At 36.8% G+C, this 15,884-nt stretch overlaps 1 non-coding gene across 1 annotated transcript; it reads right to left on the reverse strand.

Annotated features, from left to right (window-relative positions):
* Window positions 1-2,244: 2,244 nt before the first annotated feature.
* Window positions 2,245-2,318, reverse strand: Trnap-cgg (transfer RNA proline (anticodon CGG)). Its single transcript has one exon. It is a non-coding gene; the product is annotated as a tRNA-Pro (tRNA).
* Window positions 2,319-15,884: the final 13,566 nt, after the last annotated feature.

The following is a 15,884-nucleotide window of genomic DNA, read 5'->3' on the forward strand; positions in this document are numbered from 1 at the left end:
TTTATCTAGCACTGAAATGCAAAATACATCAAAAATTTAAGCAGTGTAACTAACATATGACCGACAAAATACAATATTATATACTTTATATATTTATTAAATAACCAACCGAGTGTTGTGTTTCAGCAACGTTCTCGATCAGCATCTTCAATCCATCCCCGATGAACTTGGCTCGTTCCCCTAAAGCTCCAACGTTGATGGTGATTGGTTTGTTGGTGGCGCGAAGCACGTGACAGAGACTTGCCACGTGGTTGGGAAGAATTGTGCGCGAAAGCAAAACCATGTCCGGGAAAACTTCCACCACTGATCTTGTGATGTCATCAAGCATAGACTCGTAGGCGAGACTGCACAGCGTGAACAACCTCTTGTCGTCTGGACGTGATTCAAAATCTCTGTATTTTTCAAGATCCTCAACACCCATGTCATAAATAGAAGCGATTGAAACTGGGAAATCCTTCACAGATGTTTTGGCGAAATCTTTAGTCATGGAAACAAGCAGATCCTTGAGCAAGCTTCTCTTGGTGGAAACATCAGCTGAAGAGATTGGAAACAGCGCGTTTAGCTTGCATTGGAGTTTCGGATTGAGCAGACCGAAGAGAAATTGAAGAACCATTTCCCAATCGACACTTTTCAAGTTTTCCAGTAGCTCTTTAAACCGTTCCATGGGGGTGTCAAACATAATCTTGAGTGCTGCAAAAAACTCTTGCAGGAGCTTGTGATTGAACAAAACTGTTTTGTCTCCTTCTAAAATTTTAAGGCTTATATCACTGGACCAACCTTGAACTTTGAGAAAATCCCCCAAACCTTTTGTTTCAAGATCAACTTTGGTAAAATCTTGTGCTTCAAAGGTGACTTTTTTATTAAGCATTCCATACAAAGCTAAATCAGAGAGCTTGCGAAGTACCTTTTCATCTTCCTTGAAGTGAACAGAGTGAATGTATTCGTTCAGAAAAGATGTGAACACATCAGTAGTAGTAAATGCACCACCATCCAATCCATGCTTTAGAATGTATTTTGGAATTGCTTTGGCAAATAATGGGATGAAGCTTAATGCATTGGCTGCTGGATTTTGATCGAGAACCTCTTTAACTTTTTCATATTTTTCCTGACTTTTGCAAATTTCCTTGAAAAGCAAATCCTGTGAATTTTCGCCGAGACCAAGTACCTCAAGTGGGAAGTGTGACTTGCAATCTGGGTTCAACTGGAGATAAGCTTCCGGTCGTGTAATAAGATACTTGAAAGCATTGCCAAGAATGTCAGACCGCAAAAGGTTTTGGAGAATGACTTCTGGTTTTGCTCTTTCGTACAAACCAATGACTGGTGCTTTCATCGTAAGATTGAAACCTGTTTCATCCATTGAATCCATGATAATCAACACATTATTGGATTTGGAGATTCTTTCCAGAATTTTATTATCTGTTTCCACATCATATTTCCAGTTTGAGTTGAATAGCTTTATAAGGAACTCAAAAACACTCATTTCTTTGCTGTTGTCTAACGATGGCAGGTTTACATAGAAAATGTAGCCAGATGCAGGTTGAGTATCACACCCATATTGCAGAATTTGTATCCCTAAGGTGGTTTTGCCATAACCAGCTCCACCAATAATAACTATAAAGTTGCCATACTTTGCAATGAAGTTAACTTTCGCTGCCTGGTCGCTGAACTTAGATTCTGCTTCTTTGATTGCATTTTCTTTTGCAGCCTGACAAAATTCATCCACCTCAAAAAAAGTAACATTTTTCTCATTGCCTCTATAGACCAACATTGCGTTAAAACCTTCTTCTTCGACATTCTTCCTGTTAATGACCAGGAGTTTAACCAAGATTGTTTCTTGAGATTTGACTTTGATGTTGGCCACTTTTTTCTGGTTCGCTCGCAAAGCTGCATCTGAGAATTGAAAAAACTCGACTAAAGTGGAGAACTTCAACGGAAACTCAGCACTTAAAAACCATATAATATGTCAAACAAAGTGAACTTTAAGCCTCACACAACCGAACAGATTTCTGCGAAGTCACAGTTTTACTGATCAACACAAAATAAAGCAACGCAGCTATGATGACAATTACCAACAACATTAAGCAGCATTTGAAACCTAGTATAGTATACAGTACATGAATGAAATAATAAGGTCTTTTGCAATACACCTCTTTTAAAGCTTTATATTTTAATACACCGAAAGCCATCGCAGACTCGCCGAATCTGACGATCTATGATGCAAGCAGAGCAAGCCGGAAAACAACTAGCCTGTAGTGAGGCTCGAACTCACGACCTCGGTTATACCGGGACCGTCGCTCTAACCACTGAGCTATACAGGCTTAGAGCCGTAATCGTTGGTCAGCAGCTTCCGATGAGGCTAGATCACAGTTGTTATTAAACACATATGTGTGTGTGTCTTTCATTGCTTTATAATTTAATTAATCACTTCTTTTCCCGAAAGTCTGCGTTACAACAACTTTTAAAAGACACCTCTACATAGAACAATTGAAAACTAACAACAAGAACAATTCATTTGACATTTGGAGATGTTAGAAAATTTTACCACGGCGATAGACACAAACCTTTACACTTGCTTATATGCAAATTACAAACAAACTCCGCGGGGAAACCATTTAAAGAAATTTTGATTCTTCAAATACATGAACAAACAGCAGTAGCGGATTATCCCATTTTTAGCGGTTAACCTGATAACATAATTAACGTTTTCAGTTCGCTTTTACGCCTTTCAGCTCGTTTTCGCCAAAGTTACTGTTAGCAAATGTTTTCCTTTTCTAGATTGCAGATTTTTTTATGCGATTAACCGGTTAGGTTAAAGTACAAATATCCAGATATATCCGTTATTCATATACTAAAAGCTCCTAATATCCGAACGAACCCTACTTGAAGCTTAGCCAACAAATTGGGGCTTGTAATGGGTTGATGAGCTGAACAAAAGTTTAAAATGAAACAAACACAGAAAAAGTTTAAATCTGAGTCAACATACAATGTTAATATCACATTTCAAACTGGATTTGAGAGAAAAGAGACTGCAATTCTATTAAGCAGGGATCAGCAACTGACGAATGCAAATCATCTGGCCTGTTTCTTTTCAAAACTGGGCCGAGGGTCATATATCATATTTAACGGTTATTATGCAACCCTACAAACAATTCATCCAAATAACTTCTCCACTCTATATCATGTGACTAGACTGCCCGGAGGCTTCAGATCCATTTTAACACAACAGTTACTGTTAGAACTGTGTCAGAACTGTTGCAACCTGATATGTCCAGTAAACTAACCAGTGAAACAATACACAAGTTGGTATCCGTTGTCAAAATATACAAGAACACAAGTTCGGTAATATTACTTGACAACATTGATAATATTGCTTGTTGGTGCTCAGTGGCATGGTGGCGTTGGTAGCTGGGCACACTATATATTAGAAAACTGACAACATTAAGACATTTACCAATTGCTTTGCCATGTATGAAGGACAATTGTCAAGTTATAAAATTGTTTTTATAGAAAGTGTGTTGCGATTTTTGTAGTGTGGCACAAACATTAGAGACCCACTGTGTTAAAGCCTCAATTCTCACAACTGGTCACCCAAAAAAATATTGCTCTATCACAAATCAACAACAGAAGTCGATTTAACAAAGAAATATATTTCACTGAAATGTGACGGATATTTATTTCGGTGACTAAGCGATAATTTGGGGTTCAACGAAAGGTTTCGTATTTTGTCGGACTCGGCAATTAACAGAGGTTAAGAGTCACTGCTATAAAGGGTATCTTTAAAACACAAGTGTAAAATTATTTTCAAGGTGCTTAAGTACATATTAATCTTATAATTCCCTAAAAAAAGTAGGTAATAATGTTGCTAAAATATTGTTCTGTTGGTGATTTTGCTAAAAAAATTACTAATAAAATATATTAAGTTTGGGTATCAGTTCAATACAATTGAAAAATGAAAACATTAATGGCAAAGGGCACCTACTTTATAATATTGTCAGGAAAACGTGGATAAAGTTTTTGGTAATTATTACGAAAAATGTTGTGTAGTTATCGTGTGCATTTTAAAATCTGAATTAAGACTTTAAAAAAAAAAAAATGTTTTTTTGTGCTCAGTCCCAATAAAATAAATCAAGTACTAACTAGAAGGGGGTGCGGTTGTTGTACATTTTGTCAGGGGGTATCTTTTCAGGGCTTTGTGTATTTAAAAAAATATATATATATTTATTACTTTTTTTTTTTCTTTTTTTTGTTAATATTTTTTTATTTTGTATAGTATATTATATATTTTGTTTTTTTACTTTCCTTAAGTTGTTTCTACAAGCAAAAACAGATATGGACCGAAAATTTCTCCACTTAATTTATGGCTTTAATGCGAAAGGGGTTCAAATATGGCGTATTTGAGGAATGATCAAAATATATAGGCCTATACTTGATAAATATAATTTACGTATAGGCAATGCGTACGGCCATGTTATTACATTTTGGCCAGCTAACATGTTTAGGCAAATATTATTATTTGGGTAGCCTACACTATGCAAGGATCTGTAATGTAGCTTGATAATAAATTGCAAAGCCAAAAAGGTCGAGTAGATCGACAGCATCTTGATTAAGACGTTTCGATACGAACTTGTATCATCTTCAGTGACTAACTGACATTTAATAAAGCCACATTTAATATTATTATTCTCTTTAAATGATGTAACGTATACGGTTTGCTATACTTTTTACAACTTTTTCTGGGTAAATTTTTACCATGGCTTAGTTCGAGCAATCACTGTTGAAACAGACTTTATATGTGCAGTTTAGAGCAATTTACAAAACTGGTTTATGTGCCTAATAAGCCACCTTTTATATTGAAAGTTTAAATTTAAATCCAATAAACACAGTGTTTTTAATATTTATTTTTTAATGACGCCTTTTATGACGTAGCTTTGTAACGTCGTCGCTAAAAATGCATTAAAGTAGAGCATTCTGTTGTTGCGGCCCTTGTATAATTATATTTGCTTAGACCTGGTGTTGATATGTTTGAATGGTGCAACAATTACAACAGGTGCTAACAGAGATGTGTCCACTGCCTCAAGGATTAGCATTTAAATTTGCGGTGGTAAAATATTTTGTGTTGTACGAGCAATTATTTTTTTTACCAAGAGAGGCCTCTTTATAAAAGGCAAGTCGCATGCGCCTAGTTTAACTAAGAAAAGCCTATTGGCAAAATGAACGTTGCACGCGCCGGACAATAAAGCGCAGCAGGATACCAGCAGCCGCCTCGTCGCGACGCGAGCTGAATAAAGCAAGTGATATGAAAGCATTCTGTGTTAAAGTTTTTCTGCCGCTAGATAGGAGAAGATAGCTGTTATAAACTAAAACGATGACGTCACACTATTGTTACCAAAAAAAAAAGAATGCGAGGAAAAACAAGATATGTCCCGAAAATAAATTTTCGGCCCACATAATACGCCTTTAGGATGGCTACAAAAAATAACTAAATACATCTGCATTTTGTTCCTTTTTTTAAAAAACAGCATGCAACAACCTTTTCCACCAAACTACTCAGTGACCAGCCATAACAAGAATAAGGAAGACATTATAATTGCAAATAAATTTGCAAAAAACATTATAAATATATGATATTAGTACAAGAAGTAAATGATACTAGGAAAGCAAAATATTTCAGTACAACTTAAAACCAAATAGAACAATTTATGAAAAAATGTGTGCAACTATACAGCGATAATAAAAATCATAAAATATCTCAATTAAAGCAATTTAAAAGAGTTTGTACACATAGGGTAGATTTAATCTGAAAAAATACGTTTGTGATCGCCCTTCAAATTACACAAAATATTTCTTTTTTCTGAAGCAATAGATTCAGTTAAATTACTTTCTTTTAAGTTACAATTTAACCGACTAACATCGCAGTGTAATGCCAATAATAATAGGAATATGACCATTATATATCATTTATTTTTAAAAAAGAAAGTTTTAGTTTTTGCGAGCTGCACTTTGTGACGTCATGACACAAACTACTATTTTAAAACTACGTCATCCAGCTCATTAGCATAAAAATTTATCATAGTTTTAAATTTGGAAGAGTCTATTTACCTGGACAACAAAAGTTAATAAAGTAGTTAAATCGATATAAAGTCACCAATGGATGTGTGTGTACCCAAAAACTCAACTAAATTTAAATTTAAAAAAATGACGTCATAATAGCGCGGTAATATGTTCACACGGATTCAACCTGCTCTCCGTAAGCCAAATTATATTAAGGGGACAGGGTTTAAATATTTATAATATTGATTTATATTTACTTTTGTAGTAACTGCCACAAACTTAGCCACGAAAGCTGCACGGGCGCATGTAGGGGAAAGCGGGGCAAAACGGAACCTCACTTTTCTCGTTAACGAAGCCAGCGTCATTATTTGTTTGCTGAACAGTAACTATCGCCGAAAAAACGTTTGTCGACAAAAATTAGGCTGATTCGATTTCGCACAAACCAGGAGGGGAGAAAATGTGTTTGGGGGATATTGATATAAGTATAGCGCAGTAAAATGATGCATTTATAACTAAAGTTCAAGTAAAGACAGAGTAACTTTTTTTGCTAAATAATTTGTAGGTAAGGGTCTGTTTATTAATCTAAAACAGTCGGCATTTTAATTTGAAAAATTTTAAAGAAATCAGGTTTTCATGCGATAGATAGTGTTGGGGCAAAACAGACCCCTCCCAAGTTAATCCGTTATTACTAGAGTATAACTGAAACTTATAATTGCACTGTTTGTTTTTTTGATTAGCCTTTCAGTAAGACATTTTGGAACTGGAATAAAATAAATAATATATCATTACTTTATATGTTTAGATCAGTTTTGTAGCAAGGCCAAACAATCAGACGTTTTACCAATATCTCTTGTAAAAAAGCTCGATTGCTATCTGTTTAAAGTTCGTATACATCGAGAGAAATATAAGGCAGTTTACGTACGGCCTATTTATACCATGTAACTTTTATATAGTTACAATGCTTCTTATTATAGTGCTATTGTGATTTTCTTGTATGTTTTGGCAAACTTTTGTAAAATATTTTCAACCTATAAGACGCCATGTATACCATTACTTAAAATATGACGTCACGTTGTAACGTAACTTGTGACAATATCTCGTTTTATGCACCCCTTAAACACAAATCATTGATCCGGCATTTCCACACAACAAATCATTTAAATTAAATTTTTTAAGTGGGGTCTGTTTTGCCCCGCCAGGGGTCCGTTTTGCCCAGTTTAAAAATCGACAACAAAAGTTAATTTATTCAGAAGGTACGGTGCTTCTTTCAGTTGTTTTTTTAGCATAGGAGTAACTTTCAGTAAGACCTTTCAGTTAATACGCTACTCATCCAAAAATATTTCGTGAAACTCGAAATATAGCATTTATTCCTTAAGGCAGGGGTGGGCAATTATTTTTTACCGCGGGCCGCATGAGAAACGTAAAATGTCCTGGCGGGCCGGGGAAAAATAAGATATTAAATACAGGGAGTATGACGTCAAACTCTGACGCTATAAAACAAGTAAGCAAACGAACTTGTAATTACGTTTGGAGTTGTGCGCAAATGTGTAAAGTGAGCCGAATTTAAAGAAATAGTGACAAGACGTAGCGCGAACCGCGAAAAACTTGCATCTATATATCTTTTTAAGCAAACTTTAATTGATATTTAGGGGTGGACGTGACGCATTGAGCACAGATAAACAACGTACTTTGCTATATATATTGGTGATTATTAAGTTGTTGGGCGCATTGAGCAAAAATTTAAGGTTAAAATACGTAAACATTTTCGCACAAAAACATGCTTTTTGAGGCTTTAAGTTACCCAGATTAATAAATCGGGAGAAACACACAGCATGGCATCAAGTAAAGTAGTTGGCAAAATTTGAATCAGTATCTGGCAAACGGGTCGATGTTCCGTTCATATTTTAAAGACAGAATACATTTGACCAAAGCGCAAAAATATATAAAGAAGTTTGTTCAAATTTCGTTTGAGAGAGTGCTGCAGTGCAGAGGACGTTTTTTGTTTATAAATTCAAAAAAATCGCGTGAAACATACAAAAAAGACAAAAGAAATTCGCGCGAAGCCCCAAAACAATTTCTATTTCACTATTTAAAACAGGCTAACCGCGGGGCGGATTAAATTGCTTGGCGGGCGTATGTTGCCCAGGTCTGCCTTAAGGGGTCCGTTTTGCCCCGCCTTCCCCTACGTTAGGTCTGGTGGGCTCAGGTAAAACACAACATAACTTATTTCTAATTAATTCTAAAATATTATTAAGAACTAAGATGCTGAACTTACCTTTTTCTTCAACCAGTTGTTCAAGCCAGGCGATGTTAGAACCTACACGTTTGCAACAAAAAAGCACGAAATAAAACCAAACATCAGTGATTGTGTGTTATTAAATGGATTTAAAAACATTAACAGTTTGTTTACTTTGTTAAGGTTTAGGTTAGAGAAGTGTTGCTTTTAAAACAAAAGCTACATTATAAAGATATTACCGATTCGCGCAAAGCGAAAATACTCCAGCCATGAGACCGAAACAAGAACAACGTCAACGTCGAAATAAAACACAGTTCGGAATAAGACCACAATAACACTAATACCTAATGGTATTAATACCGTCTAAATCGGAATAAGTCATAAAGCCTCATGTGGCTCTTCACCCAGTTATATAAGATTCTTACGTTCACGTTACACTTATGAGTTTTTCGAATGTTTCGATTTCGTTTGGTTAAATTATGGATTATTGTCGGTTTCGACCCAGACTGTTTGCTTTAAGGCCATTGTATTATTAGTAACACTTTTGAAGCAAGATAAACGCAAAAAATATGCCAAAATAATATTGATGTACGACATTATATCGAGAAATGTGTATTTTTTAATCAATTCGTCGCGTCTCCTTCTAAATAACATTTTGTCTATTTAACAAAACAAAGGCACGTTTTTCGCTTCGTGCGATCGCTTTTAGGGAGTGAGTAAGAAATGGAGTGATAGGCTATTCTTTTACTTTCACGTGTGTAAGGTGTGGTTCTTTGCGGTTAACCAAGTAACAAATGGGGCTCTTGGTATCTGTTTGGTTGGCCACTCCTGCTTTATAGCGTTTAAGCTAAAATCATTTAATTTCAAAGATGCGTTGAACGCACGACGTCTTTGGCTGAAAAGATTTTATCAAAATGGCAAGCAAGAACGGAATTAGGAATAAGACCAAAATAGAACTACCTTACGGTCGTAATAACGACTCGGGACTTGAGTAGGACCACGTAAAACTACCGGAGTCCCGAGTCCGACGTGCGCATGCGCAGTACCACATTTTTAAACTGCTATGGCCGCCAAATGGAAAATTCACACCGGTGCGCCATGGGAGGCTGCCAGACAGGGCCGGATTACCATAGTAGCAGACGTAGCAGCTGCTACGGGTCCCGTAGTTTTTTTGTTGCAAAATAGTAGTTGCACCCTAATTTTTGGCTTGCAAACTGAAGTAGCATCAGGGAATATTATAGTTGCAAGATTAAATTACTAGTCCTAATTATTGTAAACTTTAAAAAACAGTAATTTCCGCTGGAGGCAACTGCCTGCTGTCCGGAAAACATAATGTATCCGCTAATTTGAAAATACTTTGACGCTTTTTAGCGTGCATACCCAGAAGTGTTACTTATTAGTTTCGGTTCCAGCTTGGTTTCCCAGTCGCACAAAAAACACTTGTGTTTACCTCGCAACGTTTTTCTATAAAACGCTTTGCTTTTAGTCGTCATTATTCCGAATTATGCTGCAGTCAAAAGTTTTGGCGAAAATGCGAAGCGAAAAACATCTAACTGTACTCAAGAGAGATTATTTTCAAAATTGAAGTTCATTAAAAACTATCTGCGAAACACAATGGGGAAAGAGCGGCTACACTATTTAACTTTTTTAAGTATTGAAAGTGAAGTTCTGAAGTCACTGAACTCATCCGGAATAATTGCCATATTAGTAGAGATCAAAATGCGTCAACAAAAGGAAAAACCCTTGAATGATATTGCTGTGGTTTTATGTTTCTCCTTGCAAATAAAACATTACAATATAGGGTGCGCCGCGAGCAAAAGGAAAAAAATAACTTAACATATTATAGAACATGTATTTTTACTTTCCGATTAAGTTTAGCTCATTGATCCCACAGTATTTTCAAGTAGAAAATACAATACGATCTATAAAACAACAATATCTAAATCAGATAATTCTATAATACCATATAATTAAGACCAACGACGATAACGCCAAATTCGCATTAATGACCACGACAGAATAACATCAAGAATAGTCTAGATAAGACCTAAACATGTACAATTACGTCCAAGACTGTAGGAAAGGGTACGACATCTGTTTGGCATTGGCCGTTTGCTGTCGACATTTGGGCGCCGCTGTTTTAACCCCGGATTTTTCGCCCTGTTTGCCCTGTATGTGCGGGTAGTTGGTGGTGTTAGCAATTGGGTTAGAGTTGAAAATATTCGGGGAGTTAGTAATAGTTATAGGTGGGGCTTGGGGGTTAGATAAAAGGTGGTATAGGCCTTATTTTTTCCATTTAGGTCTGATTCCGATTTCGTCATTATTACGACTATTAGGTATTAGTCCTATTTACGCCTTATTTCTAACTGTCTTTTATTCCGAAGTTAATGTTGTTCTTATTTTGGTATAAAGGCTGTAGTTTCTTTGCGCCCTTAAGTAAAAAAAGTTAAGAAACACTGGGTAAATGGGTGAAATAAAGGCTGTATGAATATGAGCCGGACTCGGGACGAAATAAAACATTTAGAGTCGGACTCGGTTTATTTTTAACCGACTCCGCAGCCCTGGTTTGCACCAATAATTATATAACAATGAACAAATCAGAAGCGAAAAGTTCCGACATTATTTCAACACATATTGGCACTTTCCCCCCTGACGCGAAACCCACTTTAACCTAAAACCGCCGTAATAAACTAAAACGTGGACCTATCTAATCAGTTACTTCCAAACAATATTTAACAAAGGAAATACCCTCACCTGATGCAATGACTTTGATATTTTGCGTAACTTCTGTCAGGTGAACTTCTGCACCAGCGAAAACAGTTGCGTTGTTCTGTTGAGATGAAAAAGCCATAATATCAAAATTAGAACAACATCAACATTTGAATAAAAGACGGTTTAAAAAAAGAAACAGTTTGGAATAAAACGCAGTTTAGAATAAGACACATTTTAAAATAACAAACAATTTTAAATGAGATCAGAAATAGGATTAATAGCTGATAGACGTAAAAAGGTTTCAAAACGGAATAAGTCCTAAACCCACGACATTATTGGTTTGTAGACCTCACTCTATGTTTCCACAAAGTGGCCACGAAATATTTTGTTCCAAGTTTAACCAGTGGTGAAAGTAAACAGGAACGGTTTGGACCGGCGTCCCAGTAAAATAATGTTACAGGCCCCTCCCCTTTTTTCTTTTTGTTCCTGAAAGCTTTAAAACTAAGAATGGGTTGAATAGTTTTGCATTACGCTGAACGATAATCTCAGCTTTCCTAAGGTCACTTCTTCATACGCTCGTTATGACGTAACTTTGTGGCGTCACGTTTGGAAATCTTCATGCGTTATTGCAAGTGAAATTTCTACCTTCAACTCTGAGTTGAACAAAAACTCACCAAGTTTATATCTTGAACATTTTCAGCAATCTCCTCTTCGGCTTCGGCTGCTTCGGCCATTTTCACTCGCACAAGTTTAACTTTACACAAAGCTGCTCAAATAAGACTTGGTATGTTCATGTAAAGCTTAACATATCACTACGTCACAATATATGACGTAATTCGTTATGGTATATCGCAAATGAATTCACAACTTTAACTTTACACAAAGCCGTTCAAACAAGGCTTGGTATGTTCATGTAAAGCTTAACATATCACATAGCTACGTCACGATATTAGATCGATTGATTTAAGGTTTGTACGTTGTAAAGTAACCTGATATTTCAGCTCATATACCTACACAACATTTCGCGTTCACCTCAGTACAGCAGTAAAGCGCTTGCACCAAACTGCAGGTAACAACCAAACGCTAGCTCTTTGTTGAAGGCGGACTGCTAAGTATTTCCTTGTTCTAAAGGAAATTACGTTAAGGCTCCATCCATTTAGTTTGGCCCCCAACGCCTTTACTCATTTCCTGTCTGGCAATCACGCGAGCTATTGTTAAGGTGGTTAAATAGTTAACTTCACGTGAATCATCCAAACTTTATTTTTAGGCCTTTTTAACTAAGTATATTTAATTTTATTTAGCCCTCCGCGAAAATCTAATTATGTTGAGTGGATTAAATTACCCTGGGAAAATGTTTCAGGAAGTGTTGTATATTTGGATGTGTACACTACAGTAATAGGCCATTTCAACTAGGTATATTGGAAATTGTTCTTAATATGTTGCTCAATGCTTATTTTGACAAATTGTTTTGTCCCAAAGGCGTCGTACGACCTATCACAACATCGAAAATAAAAGTTTTGGGAAACCAAAAGCTCTAGCGATATAAAGGCGTCTTTCGTTTTGCGCGAATTGATAACATCGCAACAGCTTTTGTATTAAAAGTAACAACTCTCCAATCTATAACATTAACAAAATAAACAAATTGTGTGCAACGGGTTAGTTATTATAACGCCACGTATAGACTTAGATATATGACGTCACGTTAAATTGTTTCCTCCCCCCCCCCCCCCCCCTAGATCCGCGCCTGGTTTCAAGTAAGTTGCATAGAAATGCGTGTTGTTCTACAGTTAGTTGCTTCACTGGCGAGGTAATATAAATCCATTGGACATTTTGTTACTTACATTTAGGAATACCTGATGTTTTATTTTGATACGCGATATTTCGCATAAGAAGTATCTCGTCCTCATACGATACAAAATGACTTGATGACTGTGTCCAAACAAACAAATGAATAAAATTTCCAAAAGTTATTTTTTCCAGGCTTCCAAGGTAAAGTGTGCTTTAGCGTACGGGAGGGCGCCGCTAAATATTGATCGTTCCGGTGGTGATAAGCAGTGTTGTGTAGTCGTTAAACCAATACTATAGTCAAAACACGAAAAGAAAGGCAAGACTCCGACCGAAAACATTATGTTAAGTCCGGCTCCGACTCTACCGCCTGTAGGCCTGTTTAACTAAAATACTCTCCCAGTGCAGCTGTAGTGTAAACGGGTCGTTACGCTCAACGATAATCTCAGCATTCCTAAGGTTACTTGTGTATACATCCGGTGTGACGTAACTTTGTGACGTCATGTCCAAACAAAATCCATCGGACAGGGTCTGTTTGTGAGATACGTTAGTTCAAGGTAGAATAACTCAAGGTGTGGTTTGTATTAGGCCAAATGCATCGCGCCTTGTTCACACTTGAGCTGTTTAAAAAGGACTATTGTGTTGTGGATCAGGAATTGGGAGGCCGCTGTAACGTAAAAGTAATAAGTGACGGAATGTTATATTGTGCCAGCAACCATTGGAGCCGACGTTCTTTAACTAGGATACGATGGAAAGTTTCTCTGGTTGTGCATTGCATTGGCGGATCCAGGATATTGTTTGAGTTGGGAAATAATTTCAAGCCTCCACAATGTTACGCCAAATCGTGACATATTTTTCACAAATCTTTTTGAAAGCGATGTATTTTTTAAAACTGAAAACACTCGCGTGCAGCGTGAAAAACGCCTTTATATCGTTTAAGTTGCACAAGTTTTCATTTTATAGTGTGTGGTTAGACGAACGCTTATGGGCATAAAAGATAAAAATAGTCAAAAAATTACACTTTGTTGTTCATAACCCAGTGCCCCACATTTATCCGTCACTGGAATAATGGTTTCTCTCTGTGTTTTAAAGCTACTGTGAAGTTACTCAATTGTAAAGGCATTTAAACATAACGTTATTTATGTCAACCTCGTCCACAATAATATTGTAGGTTTGTAAAATTAAGGTTTGTATTTCAAAACCGCAAAATTTATTTGATGAATTTTTTTACAGAGTCTGCGCCGCTACCTGGGTTCAACCAAACGGCGCGTTGCCTGAAAAAGGTTTCATAGACGCCGTTCAAAGCAATAGAAGTCCAAGGTATGTTGTGACCTCGGGGTTAAACAAGGTCCTTATGTGGAGCAGAGCAGCGAGTCACCCAGACAATCTTGTGCTCGACTCTCGCGCCCTTTGCTCGCTATAGAATTAATTGTTCATCAACAAACAAGAAGTGAACACTTCATATAAGTTTTAATCAATTTGTTGACGCGTGTTATAGAATGTGTTTAGTGCCATAGAAAAATATGGCTAAAAAAAAATAATGTGCACTATTTCGCATGTATGACGTCAAACTACACTGTGTGCTTATTTCGTTCATTTAATTCAGTGTTTCTTAACCTTATTTACTTAAGGGCGCACGTTAGAGACGTATGAAAACGTGGCGGCGCACCTTACGAGCGAAGCGAGCGCGAAGTTTTGGAAGTGTACCGATATTTGTCTTAAATTGCCTGTATTTTTTATTACATGAGTTTTATAGTTGCATATCTTTAAAGGTACTTCCGTTTTTTCCTTTCGCTCGCGGCGCACCTAGCAGCCTTCCATGGCGCACCAGTGCGCACCGGTTGAAAAACGCTGAAAGCAACTTAAACAAGTTATTTTATACCGGCAAGCGACTAATCTGGGATCCTTGTAAATCTTGCTAGACTGAAGATCGCGATTTCAAACCTCATCGCTAGTTGTTTATCCAGCCTGGCCTTGCTCGCACTTTCATCCTGATTAGGGCAACTGATTTCTGCCTACGATTAATATGTCGCTGTTCGTGTTTATAGAATATTCTGTAATTTGTACGCGACAATAAACAGAGACTTGGTAACAACTTACGGTTTGTGGCTTCAAGTAAGAACTGATAATAATTAAATCAACTTCCGGCCTTCAATCCAATAAAAGTTTGCCACTATTACGTCATAGTGCAGTACGCTGTTATAAAAATATTAGGAAACATCGAAATTTCATTTTCAGTTCAACTGAAGCAAAACACAAAAAGCTTCACAATAAATCTTGTATTGCTTGTAATTAAGGATGTACGATACTAAGACTTGTATCGGGTATCGGCTCCGATCCGATATTATCGGACAACCTGCTTGTAATCGGGGCTTTGTAGCCGGAGTCCCGGAGGCGTGCATTTTAACGGAGCTGGAGCAGTTGTTTAAAAACAAAGATCCAGCTCCGATGTATTTCATAACATGCCATGCTACTACTAATGGCTGAATTCATATAATTTAACAGCAACTCTTCACAAAATGAAGAATTGTTGCCTCTTTGGCGCCACCTTTTCTAACTAACCATTATGGTGTTTTGTTTGTGATTATTTTGAAACACTAGATATTGCAAATTAAGCGTTCTTCCTTAAACATTTAGTTTTTTCCGTAATGGCGCCGGAGCAGTGGTATCAATAAACTCCGGAGCTGCAGCTAACCTATGATATAAGTGAGCTCCGGTGCTGGAGCCGGACCAGTTTAACATTTACGCCTGCTCCAAAGCCCTGCTTGTAATAAACAAATCGTAAAACTCATAAGCAACAAAAACCGGGACAAATTTATTGATTACAACGAAAATAATAAATACGCAAGTTTCAAGTATAATCAGACAGTTGTAGCTAGCAGCAAACATGAATTAGACATTTTAGAACATGTCGAAAACATGATTACTCTCAACATATTCTCTGTTTGGACTATTTATGCAATACTTGTGTTTCGTTGTAGATATATGAAGGATTCAGTTCTGATGGGCGAGTGGGTTGCTCCTGGCATTTCAATAAGCACGTAATCTTCACCGAATCTGTTGATCTATGATGCAAGCAGAGCAGGCTAGACAAACAACT

This window comes from Ascidiella aspersa, chromosome 8 (genome assembly GCF_963924565.1).
Source record: "Ascidiella aspersa chromosome 8, kaAscAspe10.2, whole genome shotgun sequence".
Lineage (NCBI taxonomy): Eukaryota > Metazoa > Chordata > Ascidiacea > Phlebobranchia > Ascidiidae > Ascidiella > Ascidiella aspersa.